This window comes from Lathamus discolor, chromosome 2 (assembly GCF_037157495.1).
Source record: "Lathamus discolor isolate bLatDis1 chromosome 2, bLatDis1.hap1, whole genome shotgun sequence".
Classification (NCBI taxonomy): domain Eukaryota; kingdom Metazoa; phylum Chordata; class Aves; order Psittaciformes; family Psittacidae; genus Lathamus; species Lathamus discolor.
In genome coordinates this window covers 9,876,636-9,903,498 of record NC_088885.1, presented here as the reverse complement: position 1 = coordinate 9,903,498, position 26,863 = coordinate 9,876,636, and the positions used below count along the sequence as shown (strand labels likewise).

At 43.1% G+C, this 26,863-nt stretch overlaps 1 protein-coding gene across 5 annotated transcripts in view; it reads right to left on the bottom strand.

Moving 5' to 3' along the window:
• The window catches only part of EGFR (epidermal growth factor receptor), a 173,290-nt gene that overhangs the window by 83,773 nt on the left and 62,654 nt on the right, over window positions 1–26,863 (bottom strand). The window contains exon 1 of one of the 5 annotated variants that reach the window (XM_065665668.1): window positions 1,914–1,950. The exons of the other annotated variants lie outside the window; for them this stretch is intronic. The gene's annotated coding sequence lies outside the window, so the exon portion shown is untranslated. Of the gene's footprint in view, window positions 1–1,913; window positions 1,951–26,863 lie in introns of those variants that run through there. 5 annotated transcript variants of the gene reach the window in all.

The window sequence follows — 26,863 nt, the reverse complement described above, 5'->3', positions numbered from 1 at the left end:
TTCAAGCATTAAGAGACGAAACCAAGACTGAAAACTATTCCGATTTTCCCCCTTCCCCTGGGGTTTTTCTCCCTACACCACAAGGCTTCCCCCTCTTGAAAACCACCATCCCCAGCTCCCTAGACAGCTTCTCCGCATCAGCCTCCTGCCATCCCGTAATTGCCTGTGTAGGGAAGCCACTGATTTTAACTCCACAGTAATGCCTCCTTAGACTGAACTGCATGTGGGCAAAAGCCTGCATAGCTTACTCCTCTGGCTGTCAGCCTTCTCCAGATAGGAATGTTGCTCTCCCTGCTGGTGAAGAAACTCTGCTCTTCATTTACTTAAACTCCGTTTACTTTAAATGGAGGTATGTTATGGCTGACTGACTTAAGATCTGAAACGTTTCAGTGTAAGGACATAGCTGTGCCTCTGTGCCATCTGAGGACAATCACAGTTTCATGTGGTAGTGCTCAAGAGTAACAGAACCAGACAGACATCAGTGCCCAAGAGCACATGGATGCCTCAAAAATCATTCACAGGCAGGATGGAAACTGATGGAGACTAGATCTGAGTGCGGGATGCCATCTGGGATGCCTCTCATCTGTGAAGCAAGGTGAGATACAAGCTCTGTTAACTGCACTTGAGAGCCCTACAGAGATTTATTAAAAACAAAACACCTCCCCACACAACCCATGCCAGATCTTGAGTTTTATGTTTATCAGCAACACAGGAAGGTAATAGTAAGACAGAGAAGGTGTGTGGCCACCAGAGTAACTGCTCACTCTCAGGAAGGCAATGAGATGTCACTTTGTGTATCACAATCTTCTCCTCTACTGTAGATATGGGAAAACTTTCCAAAAGCATCACAAGAGCATCTCAACAAGGTTTTTACAAATGGGTGCTTATTCCTCTGAGTGGACCAGAACCACTCTTTAATAGTAGGATCACATTTCCCTCTGCCAAACACAGAGCTAATTAGAAGCTGAGCAATACGCCACAAATAGAAATATTAACCAGAACTCTTTGTACTAAAAAGCCACAGATTTATTTTTCCAATGTATAGACCATAAATATTGTTAGAGAAGAGAAACACTGAACATACACCATCTGGCACACATCTTTAACTAGCACACCAGAGTTGTTAGCAGCTTTATTTCAAACATGGATCTGTTCTAATGAGGCCATCCCAAGCTTCTAGAACTGAATTATATTGTTTCAATACACAGCTGAAAAGCTTCCATTACAATTAATTTTTCTGCATTTTCAGAGCCGTGTATGGTTTCTAATATTTGGGCTACAAAGGCTAGAAAAGCTCAGTTGGTTAAGATCAAAGCAGCTTCAGAGCAGGAGACTTTTCAGATAGCAACAGACCATACTGTACCAGCTGTTGGTGACAACTGGAAAGGGCTGTAAGAGACTGTGGTGATGGCAAGGGAATAGTTAAAGCTTGGTTGAAGAGCTTCAGCTAGTTAAAAAGAAAAGCTCCACTAATATTTCCCAAACTTCCTTTTGCGAAGGGCATACTATGTGAAAAGATGAAATAGGCCACCTTTTCTGCTCCTGTTACTGCACAGAGAATAACCCATGCAAAAGGCAAGGAGAACCTTTTAGATGAAGCATTAGAAAGCTGGGATGTTACCTACACATCCAGTCTTTGTAAAGCAAAGGGGTTTATAAACAACGCATCATTTCTGGCAAATGGAAGTGCTGGGGTGTCGTGGTTTAAACCCAACCACAAAGCTCGTTCACTCACTCCCCCACTTCTTGCCCTCCCCCTGCTCCTGGAGGGACGGAGAAGAGAACTGAGAAGAATGCAACTCCCACGGGTTGAGATAAGAACAGTTCTGTAACTAAGGTATAACACAAATCACTGCTGCTACCACCAATAATAATAATGATAAAGGAAATAACAAGAGGAAAGAATACAACACCTCAACACCAGCTGACTGATAACTTGCCCCACTCCTCCCAGCCGAGCACCAACAGATACCTCCTCCAACCCTGCAGTCCCAACCCTTCCGGGTAACTCCCCGTTACATCCTGGGCATGACATGCTGTGGTATAGAATACCTCTTTGGTCAGTTTGGGTCAGGTGTCCTGTCTCTGCTTCCTCCCAGCTTCCCCTCCTTCCTAGCAGAGCATGAGGCTCAGAAAGTCTTTGGCCAGACCAAACATTCGAGCAGAAACTGAAAACATCGGCATTATCAGCACTGTTCTCAGGCCAAAAGATCAAAACACAGCACTGCACTAGCTCCTAAGAAGGAGAAAAATGACTGCTGCTGCTCAACCCAGGACATGGGGGTAAGGCGCAATTGCAGACCTCTGATCCCTCCCCCTGTTTCTGCAACTGAAAACTCTCTCCACATGTACTGTGTGCCCAGTCCCTACATTAGGAGCTCTCACTATGTTTAAGGTTTTTATTACAGACTCCAGCAAAAACTTAATGAGCAATAAACTTGTTGTTGTCCCAGATGTCAGCAATGACCGTGACAAGGGTATTCTGACTACGCTTCCCTGAATCACCCAGTTATTTATCAGTTGACTAGAATAAATATTGACTGTTCTTTGCACTGTCCTCTACAAATACAAATGCACCAAAGGGCTCAAAAGGCTAAGAAAAAAAAAAATTCTAAGTTGCTAGATAAATATGAAAAAGAGCTGGTTATTTGCTCAGGGATTTTCTTGCTGTTTCAGATTTCCAGTATATAAAATAATGGCATTTAGAGAATCATCTTAAAGAAAGAAGACCTGGTACTACTATGAAAACCTCAGTAGATGAAGCTTTTGTTGGTTGGTTCGCTTTAAAAGGAATTGTCCAGAAGAAAAATCAAACCAAGGAAACACTTTTTCACACATACTCTGACTCGCATGGGTTTCAAAAAGCCAATGACATTTGAGCCTGGAGCTCTTTCCTGGATCTTCAGCTGTAAGTTTGCTGCTTCTCTCTCTCCTCTACTGCTTAAATTTCCAACTGCAATCCCCACCTGGGAGGTTTCCCTTTTTAGGCACCCAGCTTGAGGCACCTTTCTTTTCATTTTCCAAGGTGCCTGTTTCCAAAAACATCATGGAAACAAACAAGGAGGGCAGCTGGGGCTACCATGATGAGATGAGGCACCATACCCAGGACACACAGGAAACATCAACAGAAAAGAAGCTCCTTTAATTCTGCCACTCACAGAGGCCTTGATGCTCAAAAGTAACACTGAGATAAAATCCAAGAGGTAACACTTTCAGGAGCAACTGGATGCAATTAAATGCTCTGGGTTATTTTAGATGATGTTAAGAGCCACTTTTAGCCTGAAAAAAAAACATTCTATGATGCATGTATCAGTATCTGCTGGTGGTTTACAGGCAGAAACCCCAAACTACATGCAAAAGTCCCTTTAACCTCACAAGCAGAGAAGTGTAGAAGCAGAAATACCAGTAACAGGAAGGGAAAAGGAAAAATCTTGCAATTTTAATTAAAAGACAACCCTAAACACCCTGTTGGGATGACTGTCAGACTAATACTTTCTGTCTCTATTAGTTCCCCTACTAATAATGTGCATCTGGTAAGCCTTAGCTAAGGGCAGCACTCTATGAAGAGAAGGTGCTCTTTCCATGATGCTTCTCTCTGTTCATGAACATATCCACAGAATTTTGAGAGGCAAATGAATACAGCTCCTCAAATGAAAAGTATGCATGTAATTCTAAGATACTGCACACACTAACATAACGTTGTTAATAAAACATGGTCTCGAACAAAGCGCTTTCCATGAAGATCAGACACTGAAAGGTTCTTTTAATGTTTTCAGAACCAGTTTTAATCTCACACTTAATGAGATGCATTTCACTTCTCTAAAATTCCAGCCCTCTTCCAGATAGACTAACTTAAAACAAAAGGAAAGAAACTCCACTGGCTTCAAAGTCACTCCAGCTGCACAGCCCAGCTGGAGGGAGACAGAAGGCGTTATTCCCCATCCAGTCCTTCAGGGGCTGGAGGAGTCCAGTGTTGTCCTTGACGGTTTGATATGTGGAGGGGGAGGAGGAGAGACTCAAAGTTAAGGGCCATCAGAAGGTCAGACACCGGGATGAGAGGGTGGGATCCCTTCCTCAGATACTGCTGTCCCCTGAATGCCAAGAAGCATATCACATTTCAGATGCTCTCCTGCTGCTGGCTCTGCTGACAAGCTCCATCAGATCCCGTGGGCATCAGCAGGAGCCCGTCCGTTCACTTAGTGGTGCTTTAGTACCAGGTTCCCATTTAAGTAGGTGGAATTTTAATTAAAGACAGAGAAAAAAATGTTAATCTCATTATTAACCACGAAGGGGAAAACCTACTAAGATGAAAGCCTTGTTTTCTAGGGGCATGAGAAGAATTTCCCTACAACTAGCATATGTGGTACTTTTCACTGGTCTTTCCATCCACCCTACTCTTCAGGAGCACTGGGTTAGTGAGGGATTTATTGTCTGGGAAGGGATGAAACAATGCTCGTCACTACCCTTGTACTAAGCACCAGCAAAGCCAAAGCAAGAACGCATATGAAGAAGTAACTTCATGTATTAAATCAGTAAATTTATCCAAAATGCAGCATCCTCATGATGGTCTTTGCAGTGTTATTTCAGAAAGAGTGTTTTTGTGAGGCACATGCCGAAGCACATTACACAGATACATGATAGATAATAAATACAGTAAGAAAAGAAAGTACAACTATAGCAAGTGATGACAAACCTGCTCACAGCTCAGCGAATCAAGGAATACCACTGTTAACATTTAAAAACTCAATCTTTCACATAATTGCATCATCACAAGGGTTGCAAAGTGTGTTATGCTGGCTTCCATATGCAATGAAAGCAGACAGCAGAGTCAATGTGAATAACTGGTCTTAGGTCTTACTTTGAAATTTAAGTCTGTTCTTTCACTAAGGAAGTGAAGAAAAATCCTCAAGATCCAAATATTTTGGAGAAACTTGTATTGGCTGATGGATGAGAAAAGAGAACCGGGTTACAGAAAGAAAAAGGAAGTATGTTGATTATTCAAGCAATTTATATTACTCAGTTGTGAAAGCTCTAATTCACCTTACTTGGGAGCTTTAAATAGTCTTGACCACCAGGGAGTAAATTAAATGGAGTATAGATGATAAGGGTTGCAAACTGTGGCCTCAGAACCCCCTCTGGAATCAAAGAAAGTAGAGAGTGTTTATCACCCAAGAAACTTTGAAGCCCTTTGTGCCCTTGCAGGTTTATCTCCTCTTGACTTAAACCAAGGACAAGATTAGACTCAACAATTAAAATCCTGTCACTCTGTTAAAGCACAGGACCATTTCCTGCTCTGTGTTTCAGAAGTCTGGGATTCTTGAACTGCAGCTTAGATGCAACTGCTGTAAGAAGAGGCTCTGACGCCCACGAAATGGAAATAAAAGACTTGTCTGGAAAGCGGAATAGCACCCATTTCATCAGAAAGTTTTGTGTGCTGTCAAATATCAACCAAGCCACCTTGTAAATAGAGCGGGTTTATTTGTATTAAGCAAACATTAGGTAATTTGCTATCTGATGAGTTACTTCCACATCACATTTCCATGAAAAATTTTAGGTTTAGGGGTTTTTAAATGCTTCAAGCAGATGAACAGAAGTAAACATTTGTCAATGCTCTTACAACTTTATCAGCTATGTAAAAATGCACATGGCAAATACTCTGTAAAGAGCAACAGCATACATTTTAGCTAAGCTACCTCGTTAATTTTTGCTGGGTATCCTTCTTTGGCAGATCAATAAAGCATGCAGCACTAAACTGGTTACATCCCAGGGTTTTTACACAAGACCAGAACTTCTTGCATGCAGCTCAACACTATTTAAATTAGAAGTCTTAATTCATTTAAAGAATTTAATTATGTTCTTTAAACAATTGTGCTTGGGAGATGGTTGTGGTTAACATCATTTGACCACCGTGAAAAGAATACATGAATTTTATATCATTTCATCATTGCATCTGGTTCAGCAACATTAATCCAAACCTCCCCCGAAGTCTAAAGTCATTTCCAGGAGACATCTGAAACTTAACAATATTCTTGTGTAATAAGGCTGGATGAGTTATGTCCTAAGTGGGTGTGCAGTTTGATACCGTACCAATATATTTTTTCCATCAGTGGCAATTGCCATCTGCACAGAAACAAAAGTTCCAAAGGAATAAATGTTATCACCAGACATCACCCCTTGGGATGCAGCCTCAGAAATTATGTTTTCCTCCTGTAGTGTGGAAAGTTGTTCAGCGTGTAGCAGCTCTGGGAGTGTTGTGGACAGCATGTTCTTTCGCTAACATAAGAAACATACTTGGTAAATGATGGGGCTTGCATTCTGATTGCTAAATTATGCCTCTCACCTTGAACACAAGAGGATTCACTCTGGCAACTGGATGCACTTAAGAAAAGCCAAGACCAGCTCTGAGAGTAACACGCTGGCAGTTGTGACTAGTGGTCCTATTACTGGTGTTTCAGATGGGTTTGGAGTTATAGAGGAGAAAGTAGAGGTTCAAGGACTCATTTCTCACATCCTGCAAATCCAGGAAGGCTCTTTCTGCATGCCCTCACATCCAGACTACCTTCCAAAACATTTAGACTAAAAGTTTAATTAACAGATGGCTTACATATTATTTAAGGCCATTAAAACTGCCTTAAGATGGACAAAGTGTCCTCAGCAGCTTGCTTGGGCTTTGGGCATAGCAACAAAGTGGGGGACAGGCCACCCCAGGAGCTGTGCTGCCTAGCCCTTTCTCCTCCTTTAGGACCATAGCCCAGAAGACCCCACAGGACCCATCATAAGCCTCGTCCTGGTCACAAACATACCCCAGATTCACTTGCAGCACACACAGGGAGGGGAGGAGAGCACTTTTGCATGCCTTGCTTGCCTGTCTTCCATTAAAGCCCCCTCAAAACATTTTAAGCAAATATTAATCTAATTAGTGTTGAACTACAGCAGAAGTCACTAGCTTTATTTGGGGTGTTTCAGCTTAAAAACCCTAAAGAATAAATACTATTTGTCTAGCAGAGCTTTGCAGACTTTCATGTTTGGCACAACAACATATACATACAGGAAAAGCTGGTGCACGCAATCGCAAAGGCTTTACAAGACAAAATGTCCTACTACTCATCCTGAACCTGATTTCAGAGAATAAAAAACAATTGTAAAACAGAAGTGTAAATTTGGGGTTCAAAGATCACACAACTGTTTTACCCTGCTCATTTGCCCTAACATGGATTACTTACTGCCTTTTGCTTCCTCTTCTCCAATAAGTAGCGCAAGGTTCCTGACAAAAAGTAGATCCTGTGATTTGCCTCAAGCACAACAATTTTCCCAGTGGCTCATCTATAGGTTGGCTGAATTACCTACATTACATCTGAACAGCGAAACCAAAGTCACAGATTATCCTGAAGAGATGCTAAGGAAGTCTTAATTCTCATCCCCCTACAATTTCCACAAGACCTGCATCAGGATTCCCAAGTTGTTATTGGCAATAGCTTTCTTCTCTCCCATTAGTACATGTTAAAGACCTACTGCAATTGCACTAGCAGAAATGGATAATTAGGCTAAAGCTGCAAATTTGGCAAGCTTCTGAAGCTGCTTTTCTATAAATAAACAATTTTCCATTATATAAATAATATACAACATAAATAATACCCAATGCTATGTTTTAAATAGTAGATTAAGAAGAGGAATAGCTTTTCAGTCTTTCTTTGCACTGCCTGTAGCACCTATCCCAAGCCCCCAGTTTGCTGCTGGAGCAGAGCAGCAGCACAAACCCCACAGTGGCCAGGGATCCTGTGTCAGCAACTGAGGGCAGCTGTAGTGGTGGCTTGGGGGTCAGAAATGGGGTTAAGTAGGCAGAGTGCAGGTAGGGTAGTCACATGCAAATGTGATTTCTGCATGCAGCTATAGACTACAGATGCACAGGTTCACCACAGGCCTCAAGACCACTCAGAAGCTGTTTGCTTGGAGTGCACGATGTATATTATTGGCACAGTCTGGTTCAAATATATATGATTGCTTTCATGGGGGATATGCATTCATGTTTTCTGCTCCAAACCCAGCCAAAGAGGGAACAATCCATGAAGCCATGCCAGTGTCCACACCCCAGGCCAGCCAGCATCACTGAGATGAGGCTAAACCTAGCACACACGAATGGAAGGCAGTGATTGTGCACCAAGAGCAGAGGATGGGAGAATACCTGTGCCCACTACGAACCTTTCACCAGCCTACATTTTTGGACACAGCAGTCCCAGTTTAGTTCCAGGACACAGAAATGCAGAAGAAAACCCGTTAGGGCTGAGATTATCAACTGCAAAATTTCACTAACCATCACCAACAAAAACTGAGGAGAACAGACATATAAAGGATAATGCCTGCGCATATTTTTTTAGTACACATCCAATTCTTTGGTTTGAGTAATGCCATGAGGTGATTACTACTTGCAATCGAAACCTGCAAAACAGATGCTGCAACCCCATGTTTTTTTATTTCTTTCAATAGAATACAAAAATGCAATTTAAGCTTTCAAACAACTCACTGGCTCTATAGAAAGAGAAAGAAGAACAAGAAGCCTTTAAACACCTGACTTGCCAAATGGTCCTTTTACAGGATAAACCAAATACAGAAATAAACATCAGCATTTCCGAAGGGGAGTTGAAATGGCAGCTACGCAAAGACTCTGATTCACCATAAAGGACTGGACTGGATCTTTTCTTTCACATATGTTACAGAAGGAAAGATGTGGTAACCACAGGGGCATCTCACACTATAATGGACTTACTTGACTATACCGTAAATGTTACATGCCCATAGGTGTTCCACTGCACTATAATTTGCTCTATAATGTAGCATTACCTTAACAAAATAACAGCCTCAGATTTTATTTTTAAAAGTTAAAAAGACCCAGCAATTCCCTTAGAAATTGCACTGACATTTTCTGTATCTGATGTGACACGTGTTCAAGCTGCTCACTGCCTGAAAACAGGGAATTGCCTTGGGAAGGAAATACCTTATCTGAGAGCTGCCCACTGGAAGGTGAGCATCATCTGCCAACCAAGGCCCACCTTCCCGGTGCATGAAGGTATCAAACGGACAATGAGATAACAATCAAAATCAGACTAGTGACAGATTTTTAAGCCCCTGGGGAAAAAACCTCAATAACCAAACAAACAAAAAAAAAAAAAACAAAAAAAAAAAAAACCAAACCCTAGAAGCATTTCTCAGTATTGTATATGAGATTGTATACAACACTGCATACAATATCCCCTCCACCTTCAGAGCCAAACCTGCCGTGTTGCTTGGAAGAAGGGCTGGCTGAGAGCTAGCCAACTTCAAATGACTTCTCACTTGGTCTTTGCTGTCTCAGATCTATGCATCCTGCTAGCTGAACAAGTGGAGCTCAAATAAAAGCTGGCAAAATCATTGAATGTTTGCTTTTACCCTCAGTGCAGTGTCACTGCATCTATCTTACTGCATGGCACAGTTCACATTACCTCTTTTCCCAATGTACTATTACTTCCAAGCATCAAAAACACTTGAATGACAACTTCTAAGCGAATACAACCACCAAAACATCCTTTGGGGTTTATCATCCACTGCCTCATCTAAATTTATCATAATATTGCCAGCATGCTTCAAAGTAAAAGAAAGGAAGGAAAAGATAAAGGTTTCTGTAGATTAATAAAGAAGCGCTCTTATCTGGTTGTCCTGTTCATGAAACATACCAAAGCAAAATCAGCATTTAATATCTATAACTTCTGGGCAGCGAAGGCTTTTTCAACCAACATCACACAAAATTACTGGTGCTGCTGGATTAAAGCACGTGCATAACGCTCTGGGGGTCTCTCACGCGGGCGAGTTCCCAAAGCACTGCCGAGAATATGGACAGGATGCTTCATTGCCATAGTTTTGGGTTGGGTTTTTTTTTTTTCCTGTTGTTATTGTTGTCTTTAGGGAAAAGAAAAAGTTTCCAGATGAAAATATGCGTGAGTGTAATGGAAATGACATGCAGGCCACAACTTCCCTCCCCCATTTGGCTGTCAAATTGAGCTCAGGCTAGCGCAGCCCAGCAAACTGCATGGGGAGGGTGAGGGGGAGGGTTCAAGTGGGCAGGGGAAGCAGTGAAAGCCTAAATAAACTTTGACTATTAGATAACAGGGCTATTATTGCTCTGTAAGACTTCCTGAATGGCCTAGAAAAAACAGACAGTTCTTGTTCCTGCCTGAAGGAAACACAAGGATGAGTGCTCAGTATGTCAACTGAAAACTGTTTCCTTCCTTCCTTCTTTCTCTCTTCCTTTCATTTTTTGATCTGTTCTTTTTATTTTGCTACTTAGAAACCACGCTGCAAACTTAGTCCAAGCCAAGAGGACTGTTACATAAAGCAACAGAAACCCAACAACTAAACCTTTAAGTTTCTATTTCAGGACAGGAACGGCACACGTTTCACCAGCAGCACCCCAGCAGGGAACAGCCGCAGCTCCCCAGCAGCATCCCTGCATCCTGGCAGCAGCCACAGCAGCAAACAGAGCAAAGATAGGAGCATCCCTGGTAATTAAAAGAACTAAAACTCTGTCCCTTCCTGTACATTTTCCTTCCAATACATCACCTCTCTGCACAAAGATATTTAATTATTTCAGAACTTCATAAAGGTTTTTGCTCACTTAAGTCACCTCGGTCAAGGATATTCACTGTTGTTAACCTCTTTGCTTGCATATATGATATTGTTGGTATGCGAAAGCTGTTAGACTCATTAGGAAAGCATCTACATCAATGATATATAATTACAATTCCTCAGGCTCAAGCCAGATGTCACGAAAAAACTAACTTGCGCTGTTTCCAGTCACTGTTCTCTTTTAAGGTGAACGCAATGAGAATTATATCACCCAACACCACATTTGGAAGATATCATGGCTTAGGAGTGGAGTCCCAGCTGATCTTCCTCTCCTGACCCATTACAAACTTCTCCTTTCTTCTCTGCCTTCTCCTGGTCCCATCAAGCACTCCCCATTTGCTGTGAGCTCTTGCTCTGGCTGCTCAGCTTGCTCCGTCTACATTGCAGCAACTGAGACCACCGCACTGTACTGCCTTTTGGGCAACACTACTCACCTCCCCAGACCTGCTCACCAGCTTCTGTACCACAATGGGAACTTTCTATCTAGCACTCTCTGCTACTGCGATCAGACAACATCTGTGTTTTCCACTTACTTCCACACTCCTTGTAGTGTTCATGCTCTTGTCCAAACCGCCCACTTAAGTAGAAGTTTTCAGTTCTTCCCCAGCTCCCCACTGCTCTGTACTTTCTTTACAGGCACTTCCCATTCTTTCCCCACTAATTCACTTCAAAGCCTTTTTCCTTGCAACATTCAGTATAAAATCCCACTGACAGCAACCATCTCTGGCAAAGCAAGGGTGGGCTGGATCTGCACGGGACTCCTCACACCCTAACACCAGCTCCTCTGTTTTGAGCAGCAGGTTGGCTACTGGGTTGACTGGCGCAGACTGCTAACAGGAATGTCAAACTGGAAAGTATTGGTATGGAACTGGAAGTAAGGAGACAGCCTCTACAAAGGCCTCCCATGTTTGTGCACTCAGAACCGAGCAGAAAACACACAGCTAACACAAACACACACACTACAAACAAAAAAAGACCAAACCCCTTGAATGCCCCAATTTTGGCCTTGTGGCCTTAATATGTTGCTTCTCACTCGAGCAGGGAGTACGTTTAAAAACCAGAACTGTAGAGGAAGGGAAAGAAGCTCCAAACCCAGGAGACCACATGAAGGCATTGAGAAGCTAACAGAGAGCACGTGCATGCAGGTTGCTGAAATGTAAAACTGAGCTCGTGGCAGATGAGATTAATGCTTAAACAGCTTTCTGGTGCAAATAATCACGATTTAATTTTTCATAACTCCTTTCTGATATTCCCCCGAACTGTTCCTCCTAAAATACCTGCCCCTGGATGGGAAAATGAGCACCCAGAGGGACAAAAAAAGAAAACATGGACTGAAAGCAACTTTTGCACGTGTATTTTAGTAAGCCTCCAACATAAAACATTCACCAGCCATGAGCTCATCCGAAACCTTAACGGGTAGAAAAGTCATTCTGCAGGACTGGAAAAAGTGATGTTACTTCACTTTTAAGTGACTGAAAGAAAAGTTTAAGCGTGTTTCCTCCAGTTTCAGCGTCCTCACAGGAACATGGAAGAGTTAATTTGGGAGCCCTTATAACTGTAAACACTTTTTTTTTTCTGGTTAGGGACTGTTTAAGTTTTTTGTTCCCAGAAAGGCTGTCATTAAATAAACAACCGGGTTCACGTAGGAAAGGACAGACATCTTTCAAGCCTGAACAAAGAGAAAGCAATTCCAAAAGCTCCTAAAATGAGCAATTGAACAAGAGATGAGGACAGTGTCGGGCATGACTCAAGGTCTGACACACTCCTCCAAGCCCTAATGACCATCCTCAATGGTGCTCAATGGGGAAAATAAACCTTTCCAGAGAAAACAAAGCCCTTACGTGCAAAATAGGTGAGGAAAGAAGGAAGTGAGGCTTGCTGGTGAGAAGCCCTGTCACTACATCCTGCAGGTTTGAATCAAGCCTCAACACAGCCAGTGGCTTGGGGGACCTCACAGGGTATCTACGATGAAGAGACCAATATGCTGCAGACCTGTAATAGGGGCACAATAGAGGAGCCAGATGTGCTTGTGCGAGCTGTGGGACACTAGTCTTTAGTGCTTGCACATGTTGTAGCGTTCGACTGCTACAACAGTTGATACCCAGCTCCTCTTGTTCTACCCAGTGGTACAGGACCAGACTGTGCAAGTGTATTCATGGGGTCCCCAGCACATTAGCTTTGGTCTTTGGCCTGCAATGAGTTTTCCCTCCTAACAGCTGGCTGGTAAATTCTTCTAAGACAAGAGATTGTTCTGCCACCTCCTGTGTTGCGCCCAACACTGGTGAAGCCTCACCTATGGGCTTCATAGCATATTGAAAAGCAAGGACCTGTGCTGCAATTGAAGCCTTCAGAGGCACTCCGAGCTCATCAGGGCTGCTCTGAGAAAGCAACTGCCCTAAAAATGATGGGCTGAGACCGGTAAACAGACTAGAAATCAATTGTCACAGTCTTGGTTGAGAAGTTGCAATTAAATATCAAATCTGCTTAAGTGCTAACTATGCCATTACCAAGTATTGTATCTGTCTTTTATGAAGAACCACCTGTTAGAAATACTCCATACAGATGAAATCTTGAAATGTCTGTCCATATATTCCAGCCTGGAAGGAACGGTCCCATCACAACTGCCTAAGCGTTTTGAATTGAGAGCATCACCATAAAGAGAAGGCGTAAGCAAATTTGTCAAAAATAACTTCAGAAAAAGACATTCTTTGCAGCAAGACGTTATTTGCACCATACCTTCTTGATGAAAGCATTTCAATGTGAGGAAAATAAAAGAAAACAAAGACTTTCTATGTTCTATTTTTATTAGACCTCCCCAAGCAAGGGATGCTTACTCCAGGCTTGTGGGAGCGGCACATCTGTAAGGTGGGGTTTTGATGTGCAGCTTTGCATCCATATTACTTGGAATGAAATTTCTTTTAAGTGCACTAAGAGGAGTACTTTAGACAATACACTGTTAAAGTTAACCAACTTGAAAAGGGAAAAAAGCATGAAAACAGGTTTGAACTGGCTAATAAAATTTTTCTGGTTGAATGCATTTACCTCTATGCTCATTTACATGAAAAGAATGCACTCCATGAGTCCCAGTAGTGTGTAGAACTAAGGAACTTAACCAAAACTAAATGAATGAAAGAAAGAAATCCTAGGTTTTACTGCAGTTTTTTTGTTCCAAGCTATCTGTTCAGCACATTTCCTTCTCTTGTCCTCAGCCCCCTGAAGCTGCTGCAAGAAGGTAACCCTTGCACAGGGTTCATTACCACTTTACCCAGATAATTCTGCCAAATGAAACTGAATCCCAATCCCAGTTTTTCACCAAGTGATATTATTACCAGACTGATGTAAATGGGAATGTAAGAAACAGATTGTGCACCTTCTAGGAAACAGTATTAAAACCAAAACCAAACCAACAATAACCAACCAAACAAAAACAGCCCCCCCAAAAACCCACAGAAGCCCACAGACCCAGTTATTGACAAATAATGTGCATTAACACATCTGAATCTGAAAGTTTCAGTGAAAAATATAAGTGCCCAGAATCCCTTGGGACACAGTTTACACCATGTAAATCTGAATAAAATACATTTTCCAGATTGAGGGTAAATCATAAGGATGCCTGATGAAATTGCAATAGAAGGTAGGATCTGTTTGCAAGGTTGCTTCTCTTTTGATGTCTGCCCATGCTTTATTTATTTTCCCCACTGTAAATGCTCTCCAACTGAAGCCACTTGGTATCAAACAGAATGTTAAACAAGACACCTGAAGTCTAAAACCCAGGAAAGCCATAGCCCCATTCAGCATTTCCAACTCCGCAACAGGAAGATGCTGCACAATCAAAATGCAGGATTATTGGGTTTCTTTAGCCTGTCAGAGCACGGTTACCTCCAGCCCTTTGAGGACACTGTCTTCTCCACTTCTTTGTCCAAGCCCATTCTTATCCCTAGCCCAACTCAAAGTATTGCTTTTTCTCCATGCCCAACACTTTCATCACCCCAAATACCACTTTCATCCTGTGCCAATGGGACCTCCTGCTGTTCTTACAGCTAAGAAACACTTTTTTTCTAAGGATCCTCAAGAGAAAAGTAGCTAAAACACTGCAGTTAATGATCTGGGTGAGGAAACAATACCTTTGTGTTCCAGGCTGGGTCCCATCACACATTGGGTAAGTAAATAACTCTCCCTACATCTTTACAGAGCCAGGCACAGAAGAGTCAAATCCAGACTGGATTCACTAATGTTTGCAGAGCAGTCATTAAGCAGTCATTGATCATGGCTGGGAAGTGTTAATAATACCTTATTACAGAGAAGATCAGCGGCTTCGCTGCAGACACTTATCTCTTCTCCTCCTCGGCTGAGGGTTTGTGAAATAAGCAACTAAGTATCTGACCTAAAAATCTCAGCAGCCTCGGTAAGACCCGCTCTAGCCCTGCCATGCTGTGGGACAGAAATCTCATTTCATGTCATTTAACAGGCTCAGCTACAAAAAGTTAACAAATTGCTTAGAGACCCGTGCAAAGCCTGATCAGCACGGTGGTGGTGCACGACTGCAACGGAGCACACAGACTGCGAGCCATGAGAAAGACTGATGAGATCTTGACGCAAAACACACCCAAACTAAAGACTAGTAAATTAAAAGGAGCTTGTGTGGGCAAGTCAGCCTCATTCCCTCTGTTTTTTGTAGTAGGAAAGATGCCATTATGAAGTGGCTGGAGCGAGTTAAACACCTTTTAAGTGTGTTCTAGCAATTAGTGGTATTATGGAAAAAAAAACTTGGCATGTTTAAAAGTTGTCTTATTTAACTACAACTCCAGTGTTTAAAGTATTAATAGCTGCCTATGCCACTCGTTCCTACATGCTTACATGCTTTTCAAATTGCATTTGGTAAAGCTTGGTCCATCTGTTTTCCCACACTCCGTCAACACATGCAATAAAGTGAGCAGAAGCTACCTACAGTAGGGTTGTATTTTGTTCAGAACTTTCTGCTTGCATACCAGAAATTCAGTGTTAATTCAATATGCTTTGGGGGCGTTTGAACTACAAATGAGGGGGCTCAGGAAGGGGAAGGCAGAAAGGGGTTTTTCGTTCATCAGGATACACACACTTAGAGACAAAAAAGTGCCTGGGAAGGATGTGCACATCGCCAAACCCATTGCCTACCAATGCCTCTTGACTCCAGCACAAACGAGTTGCAATATGACAGTATTATGCACCAGAAACTGGACAAGTGGCTCCTAATTCACTGCACTAACTTCAAAAACCATAAATTTTCTTTTCAAACCCATCCAACAGGACAAAGAGAAGTCTGTTTGAGATTCACCACAAGTCCCAGGCTGATGGCTAATTTGTATGAAAATGGGTATGGTGCTTCCTGTAAATAGCTCTCCTCAGACACTCTGTAGGTAAGTGGTCTGGGGAGGCTTTGAAAAGATATCACCCCCAAAATCAGCATGCAGAGAGTCTAGAAAGAGAGAAATGTTCAGACATGTAGCCCCAGAAGGGATGGTGAGGAGTCTTCCTAAGAGAACCAAGAACAACCGTGGAGAAGGAACAGAGGCAGAAAATGAGGATGAGCTAATGCTATGGCTTTCCAGGCGAATTCTCCACCAGGCATTTGTCCTGGTTCACTGCTGTCCTGCTGCTCCTCCATCCCTGCCTGTCCCCACAAGGCTGGCTGGCTGGCTGCCACCCCCTCCATTGCACCAGCACAACTGTTTGAGCAGCCATGCTCTGTAAACTGGATTAACAGGTCTGGCTCCCCCTCCAAAAAGGAAAAAACCCAAACCATTTTAATCGCAGGCTATTTTTAAACTCTCCAATGTTACACAATGTGGCAGGTACAAGTGAGGGGGTGGCACTTATTAGCACAAGGTTAAGCACTGTCAGGGAATGAGGATGCTTTTAGCAGGTAACATCAGGAAAGGTTTTCTCAGCTGAAACGTATGGCTCCACTTTCTCCTTCATTAGACTTCACGGCTGCTTTGTCTGTCCTTACTTTTAGGATGGCCTGATTCTGGAGTCATATTATCCTGTCTGCTAACATAGAGATTTTTAATTACCACTAATTTCTTCAAACTTCTACATTTCAACTTATAAAAACACTGAAACAAATCTACCAACTCTTAGAAGAAAGCCAACGGGCACAGAATTTTTCAGGCTTTTTTTTTTTTACAGTCTTCTTTGGAAGGGATTTATACCAGAGCGCACAACCTACATCAAATGCCAGCCAGGTATTGCATGACCATCACTTGTATTATCAAACTGTCTGAAAGTACCTGGGAAAAGACACTGTGCTTCGCAAAGCACAGACAGAATAAAGACAGAGGCAAATGAACCGGCACTACCATCCCTGGAAGCAGTTTTGGGTGGAGAAATGAAGCAGCTATGACTTAAATCCTTTGTATGTGAGACTTTGGAAGCTTTTTGGAAGCAGGAATTATTTTCAAAATCCATGAAGAAAAGAAAAATGGAGTTGTCTCATTTAGTGCTTTTTTGCTAAGGTAATTTATCATCTTTGCTACACATCATGGTGGATGAGCTGCTGAGCATTTACTATTAGAGATCAGAATGATACTTAAGTTACCCCCTGTTACAGATGGGTTTCTGGTGATGCAGGTGGGATGCTACACATATTTGCTATTAAACACACAGGCATCAGTCACCTGCATGTGCTCTGGATGCCGTCTGAATGTCAACCAGTAACCCTGAAATGAAGCTCAGAACAAAAAATTCCTCCTATCAATACAAAGGTCAAAACCTGTCCTCAGGCAAAGCGTAGATTGTAAATGTTTTTCCCATTTAGAGCTCTTGAGCTCTAACACACTGAATTCTAATGCAGTGATGGTTTGTGCTTCAGGACTAAAGGTTATTGGTTTAAAATATGGGTCCCTACTTGATTCCTATATCCCCAACCATATATTCATTTCCACTATGAAGTTTTCCAGTAGCTTATGCCAATGTAAAACCTGCAGTAACAAGAAAGGGGTCTCCATTCGGCTTTTACTCTTCCTGGGAAAGTCCTTATGGAAGCATTAAGAAATGTTCTTTGGCTAAAGATTTTGATGTTTGGTTCAAAGAATAATATCCCAGTCCTGTCTGAGCCTGGACTTTGCAAAATTGACTGCCTGCTACGTTTGAACTAAAGCTGGTTTCCAAAACCTGTCACATTGACTGAAGTATGGAGCCACACTACTTGACTGATGCATTTTACTTTCCTCAGCATCCCTTGTCTGGAGCTCTTCCTGTGGCACTGGGAGGTAGTCACAGCTCCGTAGACTTTTGACTCCCCAAAGGAAAAATCCCTGCACCTTGTGGGATTTCCCCACCATGCAGCGTGGTGGAACTTCAGGGCAAGCAAATCTCTACTTCCACTGTGTTTATGTTGAGTGGCATGGAAACGCCGAGGCAATGAGTCAGCTAAAGGAGTTTGGTGTCACTGTGATATTTCCAATCCCCTGCCCCATTGTTAGTTTTTATACATACAGCAGGGGAGGAGGAAGCTCTGCAAACAGGGGAGACAGTTATGAGTTCTTCCTTCAGCTGTTTTGCTGCTGCTTACAGTCAACTTTTAGGGATAAATTGAAAACATGCTATACTATGACACACAGTCACAGAGGTCTTCTCTAAACAGCCTGGAAGCAAATAATGCCAGGAAGACCGTAAATGTAAATGGCAAGAGAAGGCTTTGTGAAGCAGAACTATATCATGGTACAAAATGAGCGCATTCACAAGAAAATCCAGAAAGACAGGCTATGAGCTGCAGTAACTAAAGTAACATTTCACTTCTGCATGCTTGGTTCACTTTTGCTTATGAATAGTGCAGAATTTCATAACAAACCGGACCTTCCAGCCTGTTTTTGACATCTATGTAGTAGGCACCAGATACTGGTAGAGCCTCATAGCACCTTCAGCTCCAAACAGCCCTAAAACTTGGGTCTGTTAAGATGATAGCAGACAACAGCTAGACTTTCAGCCAATGCTTTCATAACACTGGTCAGGTTGTAATTTGCTGGGAACAGGATGAGGCTATCAAAACAGCAGAGGGGGATTTTGTTCACCGCTATTTTTCTTCCTAAGCCTAGTGTGCGCTAGAAAATGTATCACTTTATCTAGGAGAGATTTTCATTCACAAGCAATTTGTCATGCAACTCCAAACTCTGGGGCTGTATTGATTCCAGACTGCAATTGCAGTTGTCAGCAGCACAGGCTCCTGCGATCTGTTAAACACATTCCTCGAAGGTGGTTAGTATCCTCCCTTCTCCTTTCCTGTGGGAAAGACAGTCACAACGGACTCTCACTCACCATCCTCTGGAAGGCTTCGCTAGGATGGTTTATTATCCTAAAGCCCCGGCGGTCTCTTTGCCTTTCCTCTCTGTGATTCTGCCTTGTACCAGAGCCAGCCAGGCTAGCTGGTGCCTGGCTGTAGCCTGCTGACTTACGGGTACCACGCAATAGAGGCTGGAAACTCAGTGCTTGACACCTCTGACACCCCTAGGAGAGGGACAGCACAGCCCCAAGGGCAGCCACGGCATCAAAGGCAGCCAGTAACCCCAGACCAATTTGGACACAAGTATGAATCAGTCTCTTGGTGTATCTAAACCCAGGATGACAAGAAGATTTTTTCTTTGTTCTTTATATTTTCCCTCCCCCTTTTCAATGTGTCTAACAGGACTAGAGAGAGCTATCAGCAGAATGCTAGGTCCCCCATATATGGCCAAAGAACCAGAAATCTGGCAGCTGGGTTGCTGCTGCTTGCTGCTGCTTGCTGCTGCTACAGTTAGCTTTCACTGCAGCAACAAATCCAGCACAGTTCTTCTTAAGAAAAGGCCATAAGCTACACACAGTGTGGAACAGATGCATTCCTAGGACCCCTCTTCTTCCAGGAGTTTTCCCTTTGCAAATTAAACCCTATTTCAGACTCAACAGTAAGGTGGAATGAGGTATAAGAAACCATCTGGGCTCCTCGGCCAGCCATGCCTGGCAGCAGGCCACCAAGAAGCAACGGTACTGGGCTGATTTGCACCAGCTGAGGCTCTGCCAATAACCCTTTTAAGGATTTGGAAGGAGTCCCTGTGAACTAATAGGCCAAGGGATTTTAATCTGAGTGAAGGGGAAGGGCTATTCTGTCTGACCTTTGCCTCTTCTGAAGGAGGGGGAAGGAAAGTGGGAACGGTGGAGCTGAAATGCTCTGCAACAAAAGCAGGTTTTGGTATACACAAGGTATTGCCTGGAAAACAGAAAGCTGCTGCAACCAAAACCAGAATTCCTTCATACCAGAGACATGAATAATATCAAATAATACATGCAAGGAAATCAAGCATCATTCTCATGAATCCTCTGTTTCCTTCCCCCTTGCACTTCCCAACTACGACAAAGATCAAAGATGAGGCTATGCCGGTGTGTAACAGAGGCTTTCATTTATTAGTTTTAAATAAAAATGCAACAAGGATACCAAAAATAACGCTCAAAGTATTTGCATCAAAACAATCCCTCCAAGGGTGCAATGTGGACAAGTGGCACAAGGGCTAAACTCATGATGGTCAAAGCCTAGGAGGGATTACTTGGCTTTGTTGTAAGAAACTCCTCTCTAAGCACTTTCTTCTTTCAGTGCTGCTGAAATTGTTGCTAGCAATGAAGCAAAGTAAATGCAGAAGAAAATTTGAACCTAACATGGTCTCAGCAAGAGAGGGCATTAGCTGGCAGTCTGCACAGCATAGCAGACCCGCAGAGCTCATGGCAAGCTCTGCCAGAAATGCGATGTATATATAGTCAGCCCTTCTGCAAACTCTGCAGTTTGCCTTTAATTAATTTACTGTTGTATCATCTAGCTATATTCACTGCTTTTTACAGGAACTGCTACGGATACCTCAGTAATCATGATACTACCGAGGGCAAACAGCATGTTTTAAGAACAGCCACTTGAGCTGCACCTCTCTTTACAAACTAACTCAACTATAGATGAACTTTTTTCATAGGCACCATACACTTGGCATCAAAGGCTGCTGGCTGTGTTTTTAAATAGGTGTATCGATGCTTAAATGGATGTGTATCTCCTCAGAAAGCAGAAGATATTGATAATCACTATGTGCTGCCAAGGGGTATTTACAACTGGGAGAGCAGGACATACTACACACTTTCACAGAAATACAGACAGGAGTGATGTACTGCAAACATACAGCTGCTATTATACAAATTCCGCTGTATTAGTCATCATGTTCTTCTAGGTATTAAAATCCCTTTCTCTAATGAGCTGCAACCATAAGCTACTCCAGTTCTCTAAGTAGGTCACAGGATAGTGGGACATTCAAATCCTTCCATTCAGCACCAGTATATGCAGCAGCTACGCTGAAGAAAAGTGCGAAAAAACAAACCCCAAAACCACATCTATATTTCATCTGTTTGTCCTTATTTTGTTGGTATGCTCAGCTTGGTACTCTTTGCATGTGGAAAAAAGGGCAGTGCAGGTTACACGCCTGTATTTGTATATATGAGGTGCACAGGGGAGCAAGAAATGTGCAGAAAGGAGCTGTCCTGAGCTCCCAGGGAACCAAAACTTGGCTACCACCAGCAAACCTTCCCCCAGTTCCAGCCCATACCCTATCATCTCATTGTCAGATTCTGCAAGGGAACCAAGGCTTTCAATTCTTGCTTAGTTTGGGGGCAGCCGACAGGATTTAACACCCCATGTGGCACCCACTTTAGCTGTAATTCTACAGCAATTTTTCCCAGCAGGTAACAAAACGCACTGGGCTATCCTCTAGCCCCTCCCCAGTCTCCCAACAGAAAAACTTATTATTCTCATTATTCTCTTTTTACATACAAATTAACTACTCTGAGCAAATGACCACGACGTGTTTTCCAGCACAGCCCTATGATCAGACGTACAGCCACAGGGTGGAGGTGGGAAACTACAGGAGGTGGCTAAGACAGAGGGGCAGAGCAAGTATTCCCTAAGCCACCTTTGTGGATGAGGAACACAGTTTTGGAAGCAGTCTCTTCAATAGATGCATACAACAAATTATATTGGTATTTCATTCACTGCATGTATCTTTTACTTTACTGTCTATGTCAACTTCACACACACTGTACTTCCAAATGTTTTAAATAAAGTAACAGAGGTTATTTAACTAAGGCTCTGTTCTATATAAGACACTCTCCCCTGGGTGCTTCTGATTAATTTTGGTTAAAGCTTAACAGAGAAATACTCACTGATATGCCTTTCTACATTTCTCACTGCAGAGTATCCTCTCTTTCCGCTTAGGCTACAGAACCACCCCCTCAACTTAAAAAAGTCAAGAGTTGAGATTAATTTAAAGAACTTTTCCTCCTCTTTAACTTTTGCAATTCATTAGACCACCATAAGTAAACCAAATGGGAACCCTTCCAGTTCCCCAGCGGGTTTTTGTCAGTCAGCAAATAAAAAGGAAGAAAAAGTAAGTTTTCCTGCATGTGCCTTTCAGCTTGTATTGAGAATCCCAGGCTTTTCGTGTGAGCAGCTGCAGCAAGGTTACCCAGGGTCAGCCTGGGTAGGAAGCAAAGGTTTCTTCCAGTCAGATAGGAGAACACAGCCATGGTTGGCAAAAGGGAAAAGAGAAAACAACTTACATTCAATTCAAAGTGCTTTTAAAAAGAAAAGCAACAAGAAACATTTCAGAAAGGACCCGAGCTAATGGAGATGAAGGAAAGAGGACAAGTCTAGATGAAGCGCTAAACACTCAGGAAAAAAAAAGTCAACAGGATCCAAATAAAGCACTGACATGAACGTTTGATTTTACATCTACTCACACAGTCAGTGTATCTTGCAAACCTTTCTTCCAATCCTCAGTTTCAGCTAAAGCAGCTTTGACTCACATGGTCACTCCATCCTGTATTAAGGAACCCTAATCCCTAAGAACGTGGCAGCTTAGGGTACCCCATGTACATGGCTACACTCAGCAGCGTGAGCCAGCATACATGGCCTTGTCCTTTTAATTGTACTGCATTTACTTTGCAGCAGGACAGGAACATCCCCCTGCCTCTCTAGCCGAAGAGGAAAAGGAGCTAAACCTGTCTCGAGAACCTCTCCATAGCACTACCCCACCAGCAGCCACTTCACCGAGGCTCAAGTGAATCCCATGACAGTATGGGAAGGTGTTTGGGCCAGAAAGCAGATCCATTCTGCAGGCTTTGCTGCATCTAAGACCCCCACCTCTCTGAGGACTCAAAAGTCAAGAATAAACAAAACCATCCTTCCCTATAAAATCCCCCTCGAATCCCAAAATGCACCTTGACCCACAAGGTTCTTGCAGTTTCAATTTCCATCTCATTTATGAGGAAAGGTTATTCTTGCCCGCAAATGAAAAGCAAAGCTGATCAGTCTTAATATTACTAACCTCAAGAGCAGCTCTTTGTATTCTGCAATGCCTGCGCCCCCCTTGTGTACATGCTTAATTCTCCTTATCCAACGTGTGCCACTCATTAAAATTGCTGGGAGACATGTCCCTATGAACACCTGACTAAAACACCCACAGTTCAACACTGGCAATACTCGCATCTCCTCCTCATTGCATAGGATAAAAAGATTATAAAACAGACTTTAAAACATTTCCTTAAAATTTTAAAGAACATACGAATAAGCTTTAAAAACAAAAATTAAGACAGAGAAACACCTGTGTAGCACCTGACAGACTGCAATACCTGCAGAAACTGACTTTCGGTTTATCTCCAGAAAACTGCAAGTAAGGGATGAAGCCAAAGCTACTCCAGCTAGCTACCCCAGGAGGACCTCTCCTCTGCCTCTGCACAGTGGTGTTGGCACAGTGAGCAGTGCCAACACCATCCAAAGGGCAGCCACCATTCATTATGCAGAGGCCCACCAGCCAGTGGTAACGTGGCGACAAGCAAAAATAGGTGGGTTTCCACCCCTCACTTCAGACCCTACACCATACATCGGTGTTCTTGCAGCCAAAGAACTTGATGCTGGCTTACACTGTTTCCCTCCCAAAGCATCAGCCTATGTAAGTATATAATGTACATAAGTAGATGTTCAAGTAATCTCCAGAATCAACATTGATCGGTCATAGCTCGTTCACCATGTTTTTATTCTACAAGCTGTACATCTCACCAGGAAACCACATACCTATAGAAAAAAAAAAACCCAAATAACTCTTATAATTTGGTTCATGACAAGATTGACTTGAAAAGCATAGATTAGTTTCTTGCTCAGACTACGCCAATCCTATAACAGCAGATCCCTGCTGCGAAATGAAAAAGAGTACAACTCAATATGCTATTCATGAATAATCCAATGTGGATACAAAGTTATTCAGCTACAGTGCAATTAAGAATGAAAAAGAGAGGGTAACAGCAGTAAACACCCAGGGATATTTTGAATTTAATTGGGATTAGCATGTAATAAGCTTACAGCCTTTTGAAGAGAGGCCACGCAGCAGTATTGAGAACATTGGTATTTCAAAGCCACATACACCTCCTTTAATGGTCTTTTCAGCTGCCAAAAGCTGCTTTTGACAGTGGGTTCATTTGCAGGGAGTTTAACCCAGCACTATTGCTTGAAGCTGAACTGTGCTGGAGGGAACAGACTCCAGTGCTAAAAGTACATTTCACAGTTTCAGGGCAGGGGAGCTGAAGCCCATGAGGATATTTCTGAAAGACCACAACCTAATCTCCTCTGGCGCACTCAGCTCCTCACACAAAGAAATACTACATGTAATACCAGGGAGTGCTCGCCTTGAAGAAAACCACAGAATAAAGACAGATCTGGAGGGCTGCCAACACGATGGTAGCGCGTGTACAATGCACCTACCCTTCTGTGCATAGTTCTTCTATGACAGGTATAAATAGGGCAGAAAGTAATGAAGGACTACTTGCAACTTATGTTTTGGGAAGATATATGGGAAGAAATCAACCAGCTCTTGGTGATTTAGCCTCTGCTCACGGGAATACTTCTGGGTTGTACAAATACTTTAGTACTGCCCAAGTTGTTTAAGAGGTGACAGCTCAAATACCTGGAGCTTGTTTGCTGGAGGGCACCCATCTGCATCTCAGATAGTTGTGCCACCCTTGCCTAGAAGGAGGTCTTGTGGAAGAGAAAGGGCTGGTTTGGAGTCCACATCACTGCTATGGGCTCCCTAAGCATATTCAGCAGCTATCAAGCTCACAGAGGGAATTTCTAAGGCTGAAGAGTCGAAGGCCTGTGAATTTTACCTTGCGAGTTTCCACAGCCTGTTCATTTTTCGGTGACTTAGTTAAAGGAGGATAGTGTGGAAACTAGGGCACATGGGGGAATGAAAAGTAAGGGAAATCTTGGTATTTCTTAACTTTCTACCTGCTGATTCTCTCTCCTTCAGATCACAAGTGTCCAAATGGTTTTATAAAAGCCAAAGTTTGCAGTCGGGCTCCCACTGCAAAGACCCTACTGTCCTGAGCAGTCTTTGAAGATTTCCTTCCAAGCTGTTCCCACCGTGCTTGCTTCTCCTCAGTCACCAAACCCAGTGGGAATCAACTGCACATGTTGCCTCAAGTATTTCCACAACTGAAGAGCTTTGTTTGCATGTGGTGGTGGTGGGGGGAAATGGCTTTATTCTAAATATACCTCCCCCATACATCTGGGTGAGGGAATAGGGATGAGGTTATCCTTTTAAGTGCCGGTAACTGGGGCTAGTGTATTTGTCACTGCAGCACCTCTGAGAAACCCGAATTAGGGACCGCTGGACTAAGTGTTACTTTTCTCATGCAAGGACAACCTCTGCTCCGGTGCGCTTATACAAATCTGCCTTCTGCCAACAACTTAGCAAAACACGGAGCAAATATTCCGCTGACTCATGTCTGCTGCAGCCCCACTGAAATCAATGAGGTTGACCTACTTGTAAATGGAGCAGAATTTGATTCCTGTGTTTATTTGTGCACGGCTATGGGAGAGACTGACCAAGTCTGAGTGGAAAAAGATAACCCAGAACATCAGAGGTAGCTTCTGCTTGGACAAACTTCAGAGGGTTGCAGGACAGAACATGGGAACGGATGGATGAATCCTTACAAAAATAGCAACCGGACTTAGCAACTTTGCTTTGTTAACCTGAAAAGTGCCCAGGGAGCTCCCATGCTGGGAGAATTCATGTGATCTCACTATTACACTTAATACCACTTTTCATTTATACACCTAATTTGAATAAAAGGAAACCAGCTGCAGATCAATAAACACACTAATACCATGGCAGCGGTAAATTGAAAGCAAAAGGCAAAGAAAAACACAGAAAGGATTTTCAGCTAAATGCGACTGGCAAGGCAGCAGAACCTGAAACGTGCTTCACCAGCCTGGCACAGCATTCAGCAACTGGCCTGAGCATCGCAAGCAGCACAGCAACGTAAATCCAAACATGTGCCCTCTATTGTAACAGGGGAGCATTAGCATTCACCAAGTGGCTTCTAGTTGTCACGGGTTTAACATGGACAGAAGTAGTGAAGGGACATAGGTCAAAGCCAAAGTAATGAAAGGTTTGGGGTGATGACTGGGATCAAGATACCAGCACCACCGTTTATCTGTAAGCACCCAGGAATCCCAAGGAGCAGCTGCCCCAGTTGCTGAGCTGCTACCCCAGGTTCAGCAAAGATCTGTGCATCACAGCCTGCAAGCGTTACTCCACAGGGATGGGAGGAAAGGACAGCTAGATGGAGCCTCAGCAGTCTGCAGAATACTTCTGAAGCTTGCACCTTGGCTTCAAACAGCTTTTTTGGAGACCACAGGTTTTAAAAAGGACGGAAACTATAACCACATAAGAACTGGAAAGACCCAGGACCTGGAATTGGAAATGGCTGGGAGTAAAGCACCTCTTCAGCATCCTGCAGACAGCGAGCCAGCCTGCTCCCAGACCTAGCAGACACTGTGGCTCTTGCTCATTGACTAGCCAGTTGGGTGGGTTGACAGACAGATAACATCATGTCTGCACCCTCCTTTCAGAGGCAAAAAACTGGACAGAAAAATGTCTGCCACCATTAAGTGAGCGAATACAGGAATTATTTAGAAGTTCAGAGGGAACAGAGGAGGAAAAGTCTGAGCACAGACAAGCTAAAAACATCTTAAAAATGAGCCTTCACACAGGGCTCTCCATTTCCAGGATGCTCTAAACCAAGCTGGCATGCTGCGGTACAAAGGCCAGTTTTGCCTGGCACGCAACAGCTCCTGGCTTCCAGCGATTTCCAAACTCAGCAAGAGCTTGGA